Source organism: Bubalus bubalis, chromosome 5, assembly GCF_019923935.1.
Source record: "Bubalus bubalis isolate 160015118507 breed Murrah chromosome 5, NDDB_SH_1, whole genome shotgun sequence".
Taxonomy (NCBI): Eukaryota; Metazoa; Chordata; class Mammalia; order Artiodactyla; family Bovidae; genus Bubalus; species Bubalus bubalis.
This window is the reverse complement of record NC_059161.1, coordinates 80,780,227-80,797,659: the sequence shown is the minus strand read 5'-3', so window position 1 is coordinate 80,797,659 and position 17,433 is coordinate 80,780,227.

Genomic DNA, 17,433 nt, shown 5'->3' with positions numbered 1-17,433 from the left:
ATCCTGAACGGTTGACATCTGCCAGGAGGGTCACAGCCTGAGATCAGCTCCCCAGAGGAGACACATGGCACACCTGAGACAGTGCTCTCACAATGCACCTGGGAAACCAAGTGCCTGGGACCAGGAAGATGATTAAGATGCATGGCCCACCTGGGACAGTGTGCTCACCAAGCAGCTGGTTGCCTGAGCTGCTCGGACCTGGGAAGGGCACAAACAGGTACACAACCAAGTCTGTGCTCCTGTGGAATACCCAAGAACCTGAACCTGAGCAGCTCAGACCTGGGAAGTGCACAAAATACAGCGTCCACTTTGGACAGTGACCCTGCTGAGCAACCTGAAACCTGAGCAGTGTAGATCAAGAAAGCACATGCAGCCATGAGCTGGGGCAGACCCAGTGTGGTCCATGCTCTGCAAGTATACCCCACACATGCCAGCGATATATTTTTTTTTTTTTGCTGTGTTCCTCCCTCCCCACAACACAACTGAACTAGTAAACCTAACTAAGTGAAAGTGAAAGTGAAGTCGCTCAGTTGTGTCTAACTCTTTGCCACCGCATAGACTGTAGCCTACCAGGCTCCTCTGTCCATGGGATTTTCCAGGCAATAGTACTGGAGTAGATTGCCATTTCCTTCTCCAGGGGGTCTTCCCAACCTAGGGCTTGAACCCGGGTCTCCCACACTGTAGACAGACGCTTTACTGTCTGAGCCACCAGGCAAGTTCTAACTAAGTGACCTAACCTAACTAATTGACCGTCTTTGCCCCCTTGTTTCAGGGCGGAAATTAGACACTGAAGAGACTTGGAAAGAGAGGAAGCCAAAATAAACAAAGAAGAGGAAACCACTCTGGAAGTGACAGATGCAACAGATTAAAACCCTGTAGTTAAAATGGACTAAGTATTGGAAGGGGCCTATAGACCTTGAGTCTTCTCAAGGTGGAACAAGGAACTATCTGAAACTGAACTGACCCCACACTGCCCACAGCAGCTCCAGAGAAATTCCTAGATATATTTTTACTATTATCACTTTTTAATGTTTTCATTTGAAGTTATTTATTGGCCTTCAATTTTCATTTTTATAACCTATTATTACCTTGCAAAAAAGACCCTATTTTTAAAGCAAATTTCATATATATATATTTTTTTTCATAATTTTTATGATTGATTTTATTTTGTATTTTTAATATTGTATTTTTGAGAGTGTAACCTCTACTCTAGATTTTTAATCTTTGCTTTTTGATATTTGTTATCAATTTTGTACCTTTAAGAATCTAATCTGCAGTATCCATTTTCTCTTAGGGGTGTGATTACTGGCTTTATTGCTCTCTCCCCTTTTGACTCTCCCTTTTCTCTACCACGTCAGCTCTTTCTCCTCCCTCCCCCTTCTCTTCTCTACTTCACTCTGTGAATCTCTAGGTGTTCTGGGCTGTGGAGAACACTTAGGGAACTGATTACTGGCTAGATCAGTCTCTCCCCTTTTGACTGCCCTTCTTCTCCTCCTGGTCACCTCTATCTCCCTCCTCCCTCTTCTCTTCTCTGTGTAGTAACGCTGTGAACCTCTCTGGGTGTTCCAGACTGTGGTGAGCACATAGGGAAGTGATTACTGGCTAGACTGCTGTCTACCCTTTTGACTGCTCCTCTTCTCCTCCTGGTCACCTCTATCTCCTTCATCCTTCTTCTCTTCTCCATGTAACTCTGTGAACCTCTCTGGGTCTCCCTTACTGTGGAGAATTGTTTCACCATTAACCTAGATGTTTTATCATCTGTGCTGTATGGATGGAGAAGTCTTAAGGCTACTGTAGAATAAGACTGAAAGTTAGAGACAGGAGGATTAAATCCAAAACTTGAGAACACCAGGAAACTCCTGACTCCAGGAACATTAATCGACAAGAACTCATCCAAAAGCCTCCATACCTACACGGAAACCAAGCTCCATCCAAGAGCCAACAAGTTCCAGATCAAGACATACCATGCTAATTCTCCAACAACATAGGAACATAGCCCTGAACATTAATATACAGGCTGCCCAAAGTCATGTCAAACCCATAGACGCCCCAAAACTCACTCCTGGACACTTCATTGCACTCCAAAGAGAAGAGATCCAGTTCCACCGACCAGAACACAGATGCAAGTTTCCCTATCTAGGAAAGCTTGACAAGCCACTAGTCCAACCCCACCCGCAGGGAGCAAACTTCACAATAAAAAAGAACCACAGATTTCCAGCCTACATTAAGGTAACCCCAAATACAGCAATCTAAACAAAATGCAAAGGCAGAGAAATATTCATCAGGTAAAGGAACATGATAAATGACCACCAAGCCAATCAAAAGAGGAAGAGATAGGGAATCTATCTGGAAAAGAATTCAGAATAATGATAATATAGATGATCCAAAATCTTGAAAACAAAATGGAGTCACAGATAAATAGTCTAGAGACAAGGACTGAGAAGATGCAAGAAGGGTTTAACAAGGACCTAGAAGAAATACAGAAGAGTCGATCAATAATGAATAATGCAATAACTGAGATCAAAAGCACTCTGGAGGGAAACAACAGTAGAATAGCTGAGGCAGAAGACAGGATAAGTGAGGTGAAAGAAAGATGGAAATAAATTAAGCAGAGAGGGAAAAAGAAGAAAGAATTAAAACAAATGAGGACAACCTCAGAGACCTCTGCAACAATGTTAAATGCCCCAACATTTGAATCATAGGAGTCTCAGCAGAAGATGACAAAAAGAAAGGGCATGAGAAAATACCTGAGAAGATAATAGTTGAAATTTTCTCTAAAATGGGGAAGGAAATAGCCACCAAAGCCCAAGAAACCCAGATATTCCCAAACAGGATAAACCCAAGATGAAAACATCCTAAGACATACATTAATCAAATTAATGAAGACCAAACACAAAGAACAAATGTTAAAACCAGCAAGAGAAAAGCAACAAATAACTCACAAGGGAATCCCCATAAGGATAACAGCTGATCGTTCAATAGAGACTCTTCAAGCCAGAAGGGAATGGCAGGACATACATAAAGTGATGAAAGAGAAAAACCTACAACCCAGATTATTGTACCCAGCAAGGATCTCATTCAAATATGAAGGAGAAATCAAAAGCTTCACAGACAAGCAAAAGATGAGAGAATTCAGCAGCACCAAACCAGCTCAACAAATGCTAAAGGATCTTCTCTAGACAGGAAACACAGGAAAGGTTTATAAACTCGAACCCAAAACAACAAAGTAAATGGCAATGGGATCACACTTATCAATAATTACCTTAAAAGTAAATGGGTTGAATACCCCAACCAAAAGACAATGACTGGCTGAATGAATACAAAAACAAGACCCCTGTATATGCTGTCTACAAGAGACCATCTCAAGCCAAGGGACATATTCAGACTGAAAGTGAAAGGCTGGAAAAAGATATGTTATACAAATGGAGACCAAAAGAAAGCAGGACTAGCAATACTCATAGCAGATAAAATAGACTTTGAAATAAAGGCTGTGAAAACTGACAAAGAAGAACACTATATAATGATAAAAGGATCAATCCAAGAAGATATAACAATTATAAATATATATGCACCCAACATAGGAGCACTGCAATATGTAAGGCCAATGCTAACAAGTATGAAAGGGGAAATTAACAGTAACACGATAATAGTGGGAGACTTTAATACCCCACTCACACCTATGGATAGATAAACCAAACAGAAAATCAGCAAGGAAACACAAACTTTAAATGATACAATGGGCCAGTTAGACCTAATTGATATCTATAGGACATTTCACCCCAAAACAATGAATTTCACCTTTTTCTCAAGTGCACATGGAACATTCTCCAGGACAGATCACATCCTGGGCCATAAATCTAGCCTTGGTACATTAAAAAAAAAAAATTGAAATCATTTCAATCATCTTTTCTGATCACAATGCAGTAAGATTAGATGTCAGTACTGGAAAAAAAATTAAAAATGCAAACATGCGGAGGCTAAACAACATGCTTCTGAATAACCAACAAATCACAGAAGAAATAAAAAAAGAAATCAAAATATGCATAGAAACAAATGAAAATGAAAACACGACAACCCAAAACTTATGGGATTCAGTAAAAGCATTGCTAAGGGAAAGGTTCATGGCAATATAAGCTTACCTCAAGAAACAAGAAAAAAAATAAATAAATAACCTAACTTGAAATCTAAAGCAACTAGAAAAAAGAAGAAATGAAGAACCCTAGGGTTAGTAGAAGGAAATAAATCATAAAAATTAGGGCAGAAATAAATGAAAAAGAAGCAAAGGAGGCTATAGCAAAAATCAACAAAACTAACAGCTGGTTCTTTGAGAAGATAAATAAAATAGACAAACCATTAGCCAGACTCATCAAGAAAAAAAGGAGAAGAATCAAATCAACAAAATGAGAAATGAAAATGGAGAAATCACAACAGACAACACAGAAATACAAAGGATCATAAGAGACTACTATCAGCAACTATATGCCAATAAAATAGACAACTTGGAAGAAAGGAACAAATTCTTAGGAGAGTATAACCTTCCAAAACTGAACCAGGAAGAAATAGAAAATCTTCACAGACCCGTTAAAAGCTTAGAAATCAAAACTGTAACCAAAAATCTTCCAACAAACAAAAGCCCAGGACAAGATGGCTTCACGGGTGAATTTTACCAAAATTTTAGAGAAGAGCTAACACCTATCATACCCAAACTCTTCCAGAAAATTGCAGAGGAAGGTAAACTGCCAAACTCATTCTATGAGGCCATAATTACCCTAATACCAAAACCAGACAAAGATGCCACAGAAAAAGAAAACTACAGGCCATTATCACTAATGAACATACATATAAAAATCCTCAGCAAAATTCTGGGAACAGAATCCAACAACATATTAAAAAGATCATGCATCATGACCAAGTGGGCTTTATCCCAGGAATGCAAGGATTCTTGCATATCCACAAATCAAACAATGTGACATACCACATTAACCAATTGAAAGATAAAAACCATATGATTATCTCACTAGATGCAGAGAAAACCTTTGACAAAATTCAACATTCATTTATGAAAAAAAAAAAAAACCTTCAGAAAGCAGGCGTAGAAGGAACATACCTCAACATAATAAAAGTCATATATGATAAACCCACAGCAAACATTATCCTCAATGGCAAAAAATTGAAACCATTTCCCCTAAATTCAGGAACAAAATAAGGGTGCCCACTCTCACCACTACTATTCAACATAGTTTTCAAATTTTAGCCACAGCAATCAGAGAAGAGAAATAAGAGGAATCCAGATTGGAAAAGAAGTAAAACTCTCACTGCAGATGACATGATCCTCTGCATTAAAAACCCTAAAGACACTACCAGAAAATTACTAGAGCTAATCAATGAATATAGTAAAGTTTCATGATTTAACACAGAGAAATCCCTTGCATTCCTATACACTAACAATGAGAAAACAGAAAGAGAAATTAAGGAAACAATTCCATTCACCATTGTGATGAAAAGAATAAAATACTTAGGAATAAATCCACCTGAAGAAACAAAAGACCTATATATAGAAAACTATAAAACACTGATGAAAGAAATCAAAGAGGACACTAATAGATGGAGAAATACACCATGTTTATGAATCAGAAGAATCAATATACTGAAGATGAGCCTACTGCCCAAAGCAATCTATAGATGCAATGCAATACCTATCAAGCTATCAATGGTATTTTTCACAGAACTAGAAAAAATAATTTCACAATTTGTATGGAAATACAAAAAACCTTGAATAGCCAAAGCAATCTTGAGAAAGAAGAATGGAACTGGAGGAATCGACCTGCCTGACTTCAGACTATACTACAAAGCTACAGTCATCAAGACAGCATGGTACCAGAACAAAGACAGAAATATAGATCAATGGAACAAAATAGAAAGCCGAGATAAATCCACGCACCTATGGACACCTTATCTTTGACAAAGAAGGCAAGACTATACAATGGAGAAAAGACAATCTATTTAACAAGTGATGCTGGGAAAACTTGTCAACCAACTGTAAAAGAATGAAACTAGAACACTTTCTAACACCATACCCAAAAATACACTCAAAATGATTAAAGATCTAAATGTAAGACCAGAAACTATAAAACTCCTGAGGAAAACATAGACAAAACACTCTCTGATAAAAATCATACCAGGATCCTCTATGACCCACCTCCAAGAGTAATGGAAATAAAAGCAAAAATAAACAAATTGGACCTAATTAAACTTAAAAGCTTTTGCACAACAAAGGAAAGTATAAGCAAGGTGAAAAGACAGCCTTCAGAATGGGAGACAATAATAGCAAATGAAGCAACTGACAAAGAATTAGTCTCAAAAATATACAAGCAGTTCATGCAAGTCAATGCCAGAAATTAAATGACCAAATAAAAAAATGGGCCAAAGAACTAGAAAGACATTTCTCCAAATAAGACATACAGATAGCTAACAAACACATGAAAATATGCTCAACATCACTCATTATCAGATAAATGCAAATCAAAACCACAATGAGGTACCATCTCATGCCAATCAGAATGGCTGCTATCCAAAAGTCTACAAACAATAAATGCTGGAGAGGGTGTGGAGAAAAGGGATCACTCTTACACTGTTGGTGGGAATGCAAACTAGTACAGCCACTATGGAGAACAGTGTGGAGATTCCTTAAAAAACTGAAAATGGATCTGCCATATGACCCAGCAATCCCACTGCTGGGGATACACACTGAGGAAACCAGAATTGAAAGAGACATGTGTACCCTAATGTGCATCCCAGTACTGTTTACAATAACAAGGGCATGGAAACAACCTAGATGTCCATCAGCAGACAAATGGATAAGAAAGTTATGGTACCTATACACGATGATATATTACTCAGCTATTAAAAAGAACACATTTGAATCAGTTCTAATGAGGTGGATGAAACTCAAGCCCATTATACAGAGTGAAGTAAGTCAGAAAGAAAAACACCAATACAGTATATTAATGCATATATATGGAATTTAGAAAGATGGTAATCATACCCTATATGAGAGACAGCAAAAGAGACACAGATGTAAAGGACAGACTTTTGGACTATGTGGGAGAAGGTAAGGGTGGGATGGTTTGAAAGAATAGCATTGAAACATGTATAATACCATAATACATGAAATAGATGACCAATCCAAGTTTGATGCATGAAACATTGTCGGGGTCCAGCCCCGGCTGATCCAGGGTATTCGAAGCAGGGATGGCATCGGCGAGGATCAGGATACAATAGCTTCAATTAGATATTAATTAGAGATGTAAAGAGTAATAGAATGAGGATAGCTCAGTAGGAAAATTCAGTGGAGAAAAGAGGCTGAGTAGCTTGGTTTACGCGGGAGATCAATAAAACTTCAAGACAAGAAGTTTGCACCACTTATGTAGGCCGCAGGCGTCCTTCCGTTCTCCTGAAGGAGAGAAGACACTGAGGCCTCCCCGGTTGGATCTTAGAAGCCCAGGCATAATTAGCAAGCATGGCGGGTTCCGCGCTCCAGATGGAGACTCAGCCAGAATTTGAGAGAGAGAGCAACATGGGGAGACCAAGTTTCGGTGAACAAGGCCTGCACTTTATTTTTCAAAGTAGTTTTTATACCTTAAGTTGTGCATAGAGGATAATGGGAGAAGGGGTGGAGTCATGCAAGGACAGCAGTTCCTGGTCCTAATCAAAGCCAGGCTTTCAAACTTATCATATGCAAAAGTTGAGGTGATTTACATCATCTTCGGGCCAGGAGGCCTGTTAACATTTTAAGAAACTTATTTTCTCTAAAGGTGATTATTCCAAAGTCAGGCACTAGCCCACAAAAAAGCATTGGACAAAGCTGCATTCCTATAGGGCAAAGGTGAGGTGGGCTCAATCAAGAAAAGAATTAACTCAAGGGTCCAAGGTTACAAACATTGAGGCTACTACTTACATTTCTATACACCCATTATATCAACCAATACACTGCCAAGGACACAGTAGGTAAAGAGTATGGAGACTTAGCAGCAAACATTGGCCCAATAAGTGAAAAACCCTTCACCAATACAATTTCTAATCAATCCTTTAACTACTCAAAGGAATCTGTGTTTAGACAGTTTAGAACATCTCCTGCCTCTCAAGGTTGGGAGGCTCTGAACAATCACATGTGGCCAGAAAAACCTATTCAGGCTAGAGGATTTCCAAAGGAGTTTGTAGGTTGAAACACTGTCACACCCAGGAATTATTAACTGGAGCTGTAAGCTAACTCTTTTTTCAGAGAGAGGTAGTGGGGGACAGCCCCCCATAAAGTCAGAGGTGTAGGTGAAAGCACAAAGCAGAAAGTAGGCAGACTCTGGTTTTGGGGGTAGATGCTTGAGAATTTCCAGGGGGACTCCTGAGGCTCGATCCCACCTTTGCGTATGCCGAGCCTCCTTCCTCATGACCTTTGCCATGGGCGGAGCTCCTCACGCTGGCTCCTGGCAGTGATAGACTTCCAGTTGAGCTATTCCAGATCCTGAAAGATGATGCTGTGGAAAGTGCTGCACTCAATATGCAATATGCACTCAATATGCAATATGCCGGCTCCCGGCAAAACATGGCACTCAAAGCCAGTGCACTGGGACAACCCTGAGGGATGGGATAGGGAGGGAGGTGGCAGAGGGGTTCAGGATGGGGGCCACATGTACACCCATGGCTGATTCATGTCAGTGTATGGCAAAAACCACTACAATATTGTAAAGTAATTAGCCTCCAATTAAAATTAATAAGTTAATTTTAAAAATAAATTTAAAAAATAAAAATCTGGGCAAGTAATAAAATTGTTACTAACTTGAAACAATTTTTAAGCAAATAAAAAAGCAAGTAGCAAAAATAATTTTAAAAATAAAATAAAAATAAAAACTTTGTGGGCTTCTGATTCAATATAGCAGAATAGAAGGATGTGTGCTCATCTCCACCTGCAAGAGCACCAAAATCATAATTAGCTGTTGAACAACCATCAACAGAAGGACACTGGAACTCACCAAGAAAAGATACAACACATCCAAAGAAAAAGAAACTGCAATGATATGGCAATCATTGTAGAGGTGCAATCATGATAAAATCAAATTCCATACCCATGGGTGTGGGTGACTCACAAACTGGAGAACAATGATACCAACGAAGTTCTCCCACTGCTGTGAAGATTCTGAGCCCCACATCAGGCTTCCCAGCCTGAGGATCCAGGAAAAGTACTGGGAATCCCCAGGAAACCTGACCCTGAAGGCCAGCAGGATTTGATGACAGGACTTCCACAAGACTGAGGGAAACAGAGACTCCACTCTCCAAGGCACAAACAAAACTTGTGTGCACCAAGACTCAGCAGAAAGGAGCAGTGCCCCCACTGCAGACTGAACCAGTCAGTTCAGTTCAGTTACTCAGTCGTGTCTGACTCTTGGCGACCCCATGAATCACAGCACGCCAGGCCTCCCTGTCCATCACTAACTCCAGGAGTTCACTCAGACTCATATCCATCGAGTCAGTGATGTCATCCAGCCATCTCATCCTTTGTCATACCCTTCTCCTCCTGACCCCAATCCCTCCCAGCATCAGAGTCTTGTCCAATGAGTCAACTCTTCGCATGAGGTGGCCAAAGTACTGGAGTTTCAGCTTTAGCATCATTCCTTCCAAAGAAATCCCAGGGCTGATCTCCTTCAGAATGGACTGGTTGGATCTCCTTGCAGTCCAAGGGAATCTCAAGAGTCTTCTCCAACACCACAGTTCAAAAGCATCAATTCTTCGGCGCTCAGCCTTCTTCACAGTCCAACTTTCACATCCATACACGACCACTGGAAAAACCATAGCCTTGACTAGACGGAACTTTGTTGGCAAAGTAATGTCTCTGCTTTTCAATATGCTATCTAGGTTGGTCATAACTTTTCTTCCAAGGAGTAACCGTCTTTTAATTTCATGGCTGCAGTCACCATCTGCAGTGATTTTGGAGCCCAAAAAAATAAAGTCTGACACTGTTTCCATTGTTTCTCCATTGATTTCCCATGAAGTGATGGGACCAGATGCCATGATCTTAGTTTTCTGAATGTTGAGTTTTAAGCCAACTTTTTCACTCTCCACTTTCACCTTTATCAAGAGGCTCTTTAGTTCCTCTTCACTTTCTGCCATAAGGGTTGTGTCATCTGCATATCTGAGGTTATTGATATTTCTCCCGGCAATCTTGATTCCAGCTTGTGCTTCTTCCAGCCCAACATTTCTCATGATATACTCTGCATATAAGTTAAATAAGCAGGGTGACAATATACAGCCTTGATGTACTCCTTTTCCTATTTGGAATCAGTCTGTTGTTCCATGTCCAGTTCTAACTGTTGCTTCCTGACCTGCATACAAATTTCTCAAGAGGCAGGTCAGCTGGTATTACCATCTCTTTCAGAATTTTCCACAGTTTATTGTGATCCACACAGTCAAAGGCTTTGGCATAGTCAATAAAGCAGAAATATATGTTTTTCTGGAACTCTCTTGCTTTTTCCATGATCCAGTGGATGTTGGCAATTTGGTCTCTAGTTCCTCTGCCTTTTCTAAAACCAGCTTGAACATCTGGAAGTTCATGGTTCATGTATTGCTGAAGCCTGGCTTGGAGAATTTTGAGCATTACTTTACTAGCGTGTGAGATGAGTGCGATTGTGCGGTAGTTTGAGCATTCTTAGGCATTGCCTTTCTTTGGGATTGGAATGAAAACTGACCTTTTCCAGTCCTGTGGCCACTGCTGAGTTTCCAAATTGCTGGCAAATTGAGTGCAGCACTTTCACAGCATCATCTTTCAGGATTTGATATAGCTCAACTGGAATTCCATCACCTCCACTAGCTTTGTTCATAGTGATGCTTTCTAAGGCCCACTTTACTTCACATTCCAGGATGTCTGGCTCTAGATCAGTGATCACACCATCGTGATTATCTGGGTCATGAAGATCTTTTTTGTACAGTTCTTCTGTGTATTCTTGCCACCTCTTCTTAATATCTTCTGCTTTTCTCAGACCAACCTGCTAATGTTGGAGGGTCTCCTGTGGAGGTGTGGGTCAGCAGTGGTTGCCACAGGGATGAAGGCACTGGCGGCAGGAGTCCTGGAAGGTGTCCTTTGGTGTAAGTCCTCTTGGAGGTCACCTTTATCCCTACCATAGAGCCAGTAGACTCCATGGCTGCATCACCTCAGGCCAACAGGTTGGAGGGAAACCCCTCCCATTAGCAGGCAACTGGATTAAAGCTTTACTGAGCACAGCCCTGCCCATCAGAGAAAGACCCAGTTTTCCCCACAGCCAGTCCTTCCCAACAGGAAACCTACACCTGAGCCTCTAGCCTCATCTACCAGAGGGCAGATAGAAGAAGTAAGAAGAAACACAATCACACAGCACCTAGAATGAAAATCACATTCTAGAAAATTAGTCAGGACGAAAAAGCAGAAAGTTATGTTTCAGATGAAGGGACAAGACAAAACCCCAGAAAAATAACTAAATGAAGTGGAGATAGGTAAATTTCCAGAAAAAGAATTCAGAATAATGATAGTAAAGATGACCCAAGATCTGGGAAGATGAATGGAGGAGAAGCAAGAAATGTTTACCAAAGACCTAGAATAATTAAAGAACAAACAAACAGATGAACAATACATTAGAAGGAATCAATAGCAGAATAACTGAGGCAGAAGAATGGATAAGTGACCTGGAGAACAGAATGGTGGAAATCACTGCCTCAGAACAGAATATAGAAAAAAATGAAGACAGCCTGAGAGACCTCTAGGACAACGTTAAACACACCAACATTCGCATTCTAGGGATCCTAAAAGGAAAAGAGGGAGAGAAAGGACCTAAGAAAATTATTTGAAGAGATGATAGTTGAAAACTTCCCCAGCATGGGAAAGGAAATAGTCAAGTTCAGGAAGTGCAAAGAATCCCAGGCAGAATAAACCTAAGGAGGAACACACAGAGACACATAGTAATCAAACTGACAAAAATTAAAGACAAAGATAAAATCTTAAAAGCAACAATGGAAAAACAATAACATACAAGGAACTCCCATAAGGTTATCAGCTGATATATCAATAAACTCTGCAAGGCAGAAGGGAATGGCATGATAAATTCAAAGTGATAAAAGGGAGGAACCTACAACCAAGAATACTCTACCCAGTACGACTCTCATTCAGATTTGACAGACAAATCAAAAGCTTTTGAGACAAGCAAAAGTTAAGAGAATGTGGCACCACCAAACCAGTTTTACAACAAATGCTAAAATAACTTCTCCAGTCAGGAAACAAAGAGAAGGAAAAGACCTACACAAAATAAGCCCAAAACAATTAACAAAATGGGAATAAGGTCATACATATTGATAATTACCTCAAATGTAAATGGATTAACCAAAAGACATAGACTGGCTGGGCAGATGGAAACATGTGCCTGTATGTACTTCAACTTAACACATCACTCTACTTAACCACCTAAACTGTATGTAATTATTTTATATTGTTAGATTAATCATGTTTCCATCATGACTTGCAATTGTAATTATCTTTTTTGGGGGGGGGGTCTGGCTGTTGATGGTGAAAACTGATAAACATCTTTTACTATTGTGATTATGTAGCTACTATTTGCTTAATACCATTGTATCATGATTGGTCAACAAAAAATAAACGAATTCTGTATCACTAAAACTACCATTTCGATGATCCAACAGATGTTCCAATGGATGATCCACTGGATTATCGAAAAAGCAAGAGAGTTCCAGAAAAACATCTACTTCTGTTTTATTGACTATGCCAAAGCCTCTGTCTGAGTAGAACACAACAAACTCTGGAAAATTCTTAAAGATATGGAAATACCAAACCAGCTTACCTACCTCTTGAGAAATCTGTATGCAGGTCAGGAAATAACAGTTAGAGCTGGACATGGAACCACAGACTGGTTCCAAATAGGAAAAGGAGTACATCAAGCCTGTGTATTTTCACCCTGCTTATTTAACTTATATGCAGAGTACAGCATGAGAAACGCTGGGCTGGATGAAGCACAAGCTAGAATCAAGATTGCCAGGAGAAATATCAATAACCTCAGATGTGCAAATGACACCACCCTGATGGCAGAAAGTGAAAAAGAACTGAAGAGCCTCTTGATGACAGTGAAAGAGGAGAGTGAAAAAGTTGGCTTAAACTCAACATTCAGAAAACTAAGATCATGGCATCTGGTCCCATCACTTCATGGGAAATAGATGGGGAAACAGTAGAAACAGTGACAGACTTTATATTTTTGGGCTCCAAAATCACTGCAGATGGTGACTGTATCCATGAATTAAAAGATGCTTGCTCCTTGGAAGAAAAGCTATGACAAACCTAGACAGCATATTAAGAGGCAGAGACATTACTTTACCAACAAAGGTCCGTCTAGTCAAGGCTATGGTTTTTCCAGTAGTCATGTATGGATGTGAGAGTTGGACTATAAAGAAAACTGAGCACTGAAGAATTGATGCTTTTGAACTGTGGTGTTGGAGAAGACTCTTGAGAGTCCCTTGGACTGCAAGGAGATCCAACCTGTCCATCCTAAAGGAGATCAGTCCTGGGTGTTCATTGGAAGGACTGATGTTGAAGCTGAAACTCCAATACTTTGGCCACTTTATGTAAAGAACTCATTTGTAAAGACCCTGATGCTGGGAAAGATTTGAAGGCAGGAGGAGAAGGGGAAGACAGAGGATGAGATGGTTGGATGGCATCATTGACTCAATGGCCATGCGTTTGAGTAAACTCCCAGAGTTGGTGATGGACAGGGAGGCCTGGTGTGCTGTAGTCCATGGGGTCACAAAGAGTCAGACACGACTGAGTAACTGAACTGAACTGAACTGAAAACTACCATTTAATAGGAAAATTTGTAATCACTTCTTAATATCCAGATGCATATCACAATTATCTTGGAATTTTTTGAAAAACACAAATGCCCAGGAATTGCTTTTTTTCTCCAAAGCTCCGGATATGTTTCTAATGAGCAGCCATGTTTAAAAACAACTAGACTATATGATGATCTTTTACCTTTACCTAGTTAGTTTCACTTTTTCTATTTCATATTCAGTTCTCTCATTTCATTTAGTTTATGTTTTCCAATTTCTCCATCTCTCTTGTTGTTGTTCTTTCTTAAGACTATCAGGCATAGCAGAAAAGCTTTTGTATACATTTATATATAGAATGTATAATATATATATATTTTATAAGATATATAAATTTTTGCCTAGCTAAAAACATTATGATGTTTTGATTCCACTTCTTTGACTTAGTATGAATAGGATGCTAGATTTCTAATTTACATTCAGTCAAAACTTTGATATATTTCCATGTATGTTGGCATCTAGTATTATTGCTAAAATCTAGAAAGTTTATTATCTTAGTGATTAAAAAAATTGAATGAGGTTTGAAACTTCTAATCCAATTCTGAGAATATAAAGAAATACCATACTGTAAAAAAAAAAAAAAAAGTATTAACATGTGATACAATATTATTAATTAAGGTGCAGATTTTGTTCAAATTTACAAAGTGTTATGCTATGTTCAATATTTTTTAATAACTTATTTGCCTCTACATAGTATTTAATTGCATAAAGAAGTTTCAGGTGCATGTAAGAAATTCTGATAAACTCCTCACTTTTATTCTATTACAAATATTTTCTATTTCCTTGTTATGGCTTCTTAGATACACCTATCATTTAAAAGTGCACATTTAATTTCCAAATACATGGGATTTTTAAAGTATCTTTGATACTAATCTTTCATTTATATTAATTTCTCATTTAAATGCTCTCTTCTCTGCAATCACCCTCTGTGCTTTTTCAGTTTTCTAACTTTATCGAGGCTTTCAATGGCTAAGTCAAAGGTCTTTCTTGGTAAATGTCACAGTGCACTTGAAAATAATGTGTGTTATTTTCAAATATCTTTTGATATTGATCCCTAACATAATTCCACAATGATAAGAGCAAAGACTCAGTGTGATTTCAGTACCTTTAGACCAGGAAGTTTCTGGACCTAGTCCTATCTCCCTGGACATATTCCAGTGTCTCCTACTTTATAGTTTATGGGGACTTGAATAGAATTTGTATCCTACTGTTGTTTTAAAATTGTATAAATCTTAAGTTAATTATGTTGAATTGGTTCACAGTGCTTTTCAGGTCTACTGTATCTTTCTACTTGTCTATATACTCATTCTATTAATTTCTGAGAGCATGATATTGAAACTCAGCTAAAAATCTTAATTGATCTACTTAAAAAGAAATTCCTTTTCCAGAGGGTCTTCTGGACCCAGGATCAAAGCCGGGTCTGCCTGCATTGCAGGCAGATTCCTTACCATCTGAGCTACAGGGAAGTCCCCTTAAAAAGAATAACTGTAATACACAGTGGAACTATAGATAACTTTGTTCTGTATTTTCCAAGCCTCCTGTAAATGTATTATATTTTCACAATTAAAAAAAATAAAAAAGGAGTATAAAATAAAGAAAATATGCAAGAGTACAGCCAGCAAGGAAAGAAACTAAGTTAAAACCTCTTGACACATTTCCACTTATTACATCTTTTAGGAAATACCTATTTTTTAACTAAAACTGAAATTGGACCCCCAAAAAGGCCCTTGAAGAAAACTAAGAATAGTAAGCATATTTCTTTATGTTAATATTTATTGACTGTTCCCTTCAAAAATTTTACCCTATAAGAATTATCCAGCCAGGAAAACTAGGCATATCCACGTGGTGCTGCCCTTGAAAGAGAAGAGTAAAAACAGACTCCAGCCCTTGGGTTCCTCTGCCTCAGGAATTCTGAGTAAAGCAGAGGTCCTAATAGATAGCAGCACTTTCATTCATTCAGGCCATATTACCTACAAAGTGAGCTGAACACAAACACAACAGAGCATGGGAAAGTGACCACAGAAGTTTCAACCTGAAATGGAACTGGGGGAGGGAATGGAGACTGTTGCATATGTGCCCCCAGGAAGTAAACTGAGGTGCCAAGAGGCTGGCTTCCCTAAATGCCTGCTTTACAGGATAGTCAATGAACTCACTGCCTGGAAGCTGACTACGTGCCCCTTCTTCTTACTCTCTGTCCATAAACAGAACCTCCCCAAATCCTCAACTGACTTCCTGAATTGCAAGTATTCTGCTATTCCCCAATAAATTCAATTTCTGGTCATTTGAGCTTGCCTCAGTTTACTTCCTTTATTAGGTTGATACTACAAATAAGTAAGTGATGTGCCAATATCTGCATACTTTCCTAGGGACATATGTGGTCGCTATGAAGTGGCCGTGAACCCAACAGCAAGTGGGCATGATGGACTCACCTTCATGAGCCAATGCCCATAACCATCAAAGATAGATACTATTATCCTACATGAGAAATCTTAACCTGTGAGCCTGGGTAACAGTCCCAACCTTTTCAGTTAGTGGAGGAGATGGACTGGAATCCACAGTCTAGGACTAGAGTCTGCTCTGACCACTCACGGAGACAGGATTCCTACATTCATCATAAACACAGGCACACAGCACTGCAACATCAGGAGGGCACATCCATGGAAGATTTAATGTGCATTGCTGCTGCTGCTGCTGCTGCTAAGTCACTTCAGTCGTGTCTGACTCTGTGTGACCCCATAGATGGCAGCCCACCAGGCTCCTCCATCCCTGGGATTCTCCAGGCAAGAACACTGGAGTGGGTTGCCATTTCCTTCTCCAATGCGTGAAAGTGAAGTCGCTCAGTCGTGTCTGACTCCCCGCGACCCCATGGACCGCAGCCCACCAGGTTCCTCCGCCCATGGGATTTTCCAGGCAAGAGTACTGGAGTGGGGTGCCATTGCCTTCTCTGTAATGTGCATTAGGGGCATGCAAAGTGAGCAGCCTATTATGACACAGGTTAGGTCCTCTGAGAGAAAATGCAGACACTGATGGTAAAGGAAGACACTGATGGTGAGGAATGACACATCTTACTCTGAAAAAAGTAAAATGAACTAGGAAGTAACAGTTCAGGAGCAGAAGCAGGAGCACTCACTCAGCCCCAGGGACCATCAGAGAAATGGAGAAGCACTTCTGCATGTGAAGAATGAGATATGGAGGAACAGAAAGGGAGAAGGTCACAAGCTGGAGAAGCATGAGCGTGTTGAAACAGGAGGCAGGTCATGGAGGTCCAAGGAATCTGGTTTTTATTCTGACAGAAAAATAACTGAGAAGTTTTATGTAGGAAAATGATACAGTCAAATGCACATCACAGGTCTCTCAACTGCTGGCACTGGTACTGGATACTCTGTTGGGGGAGGAGCCCTGTGAAGTGCTTGACTGTCTCCACTCACTAGATGCCAGATGCACCCCTCCCCACACTGTGGTGACCAAATGTCCTCAGATACTGTCAATCATACACTGAATGGAGAACCACAGGACTGCAGTGGG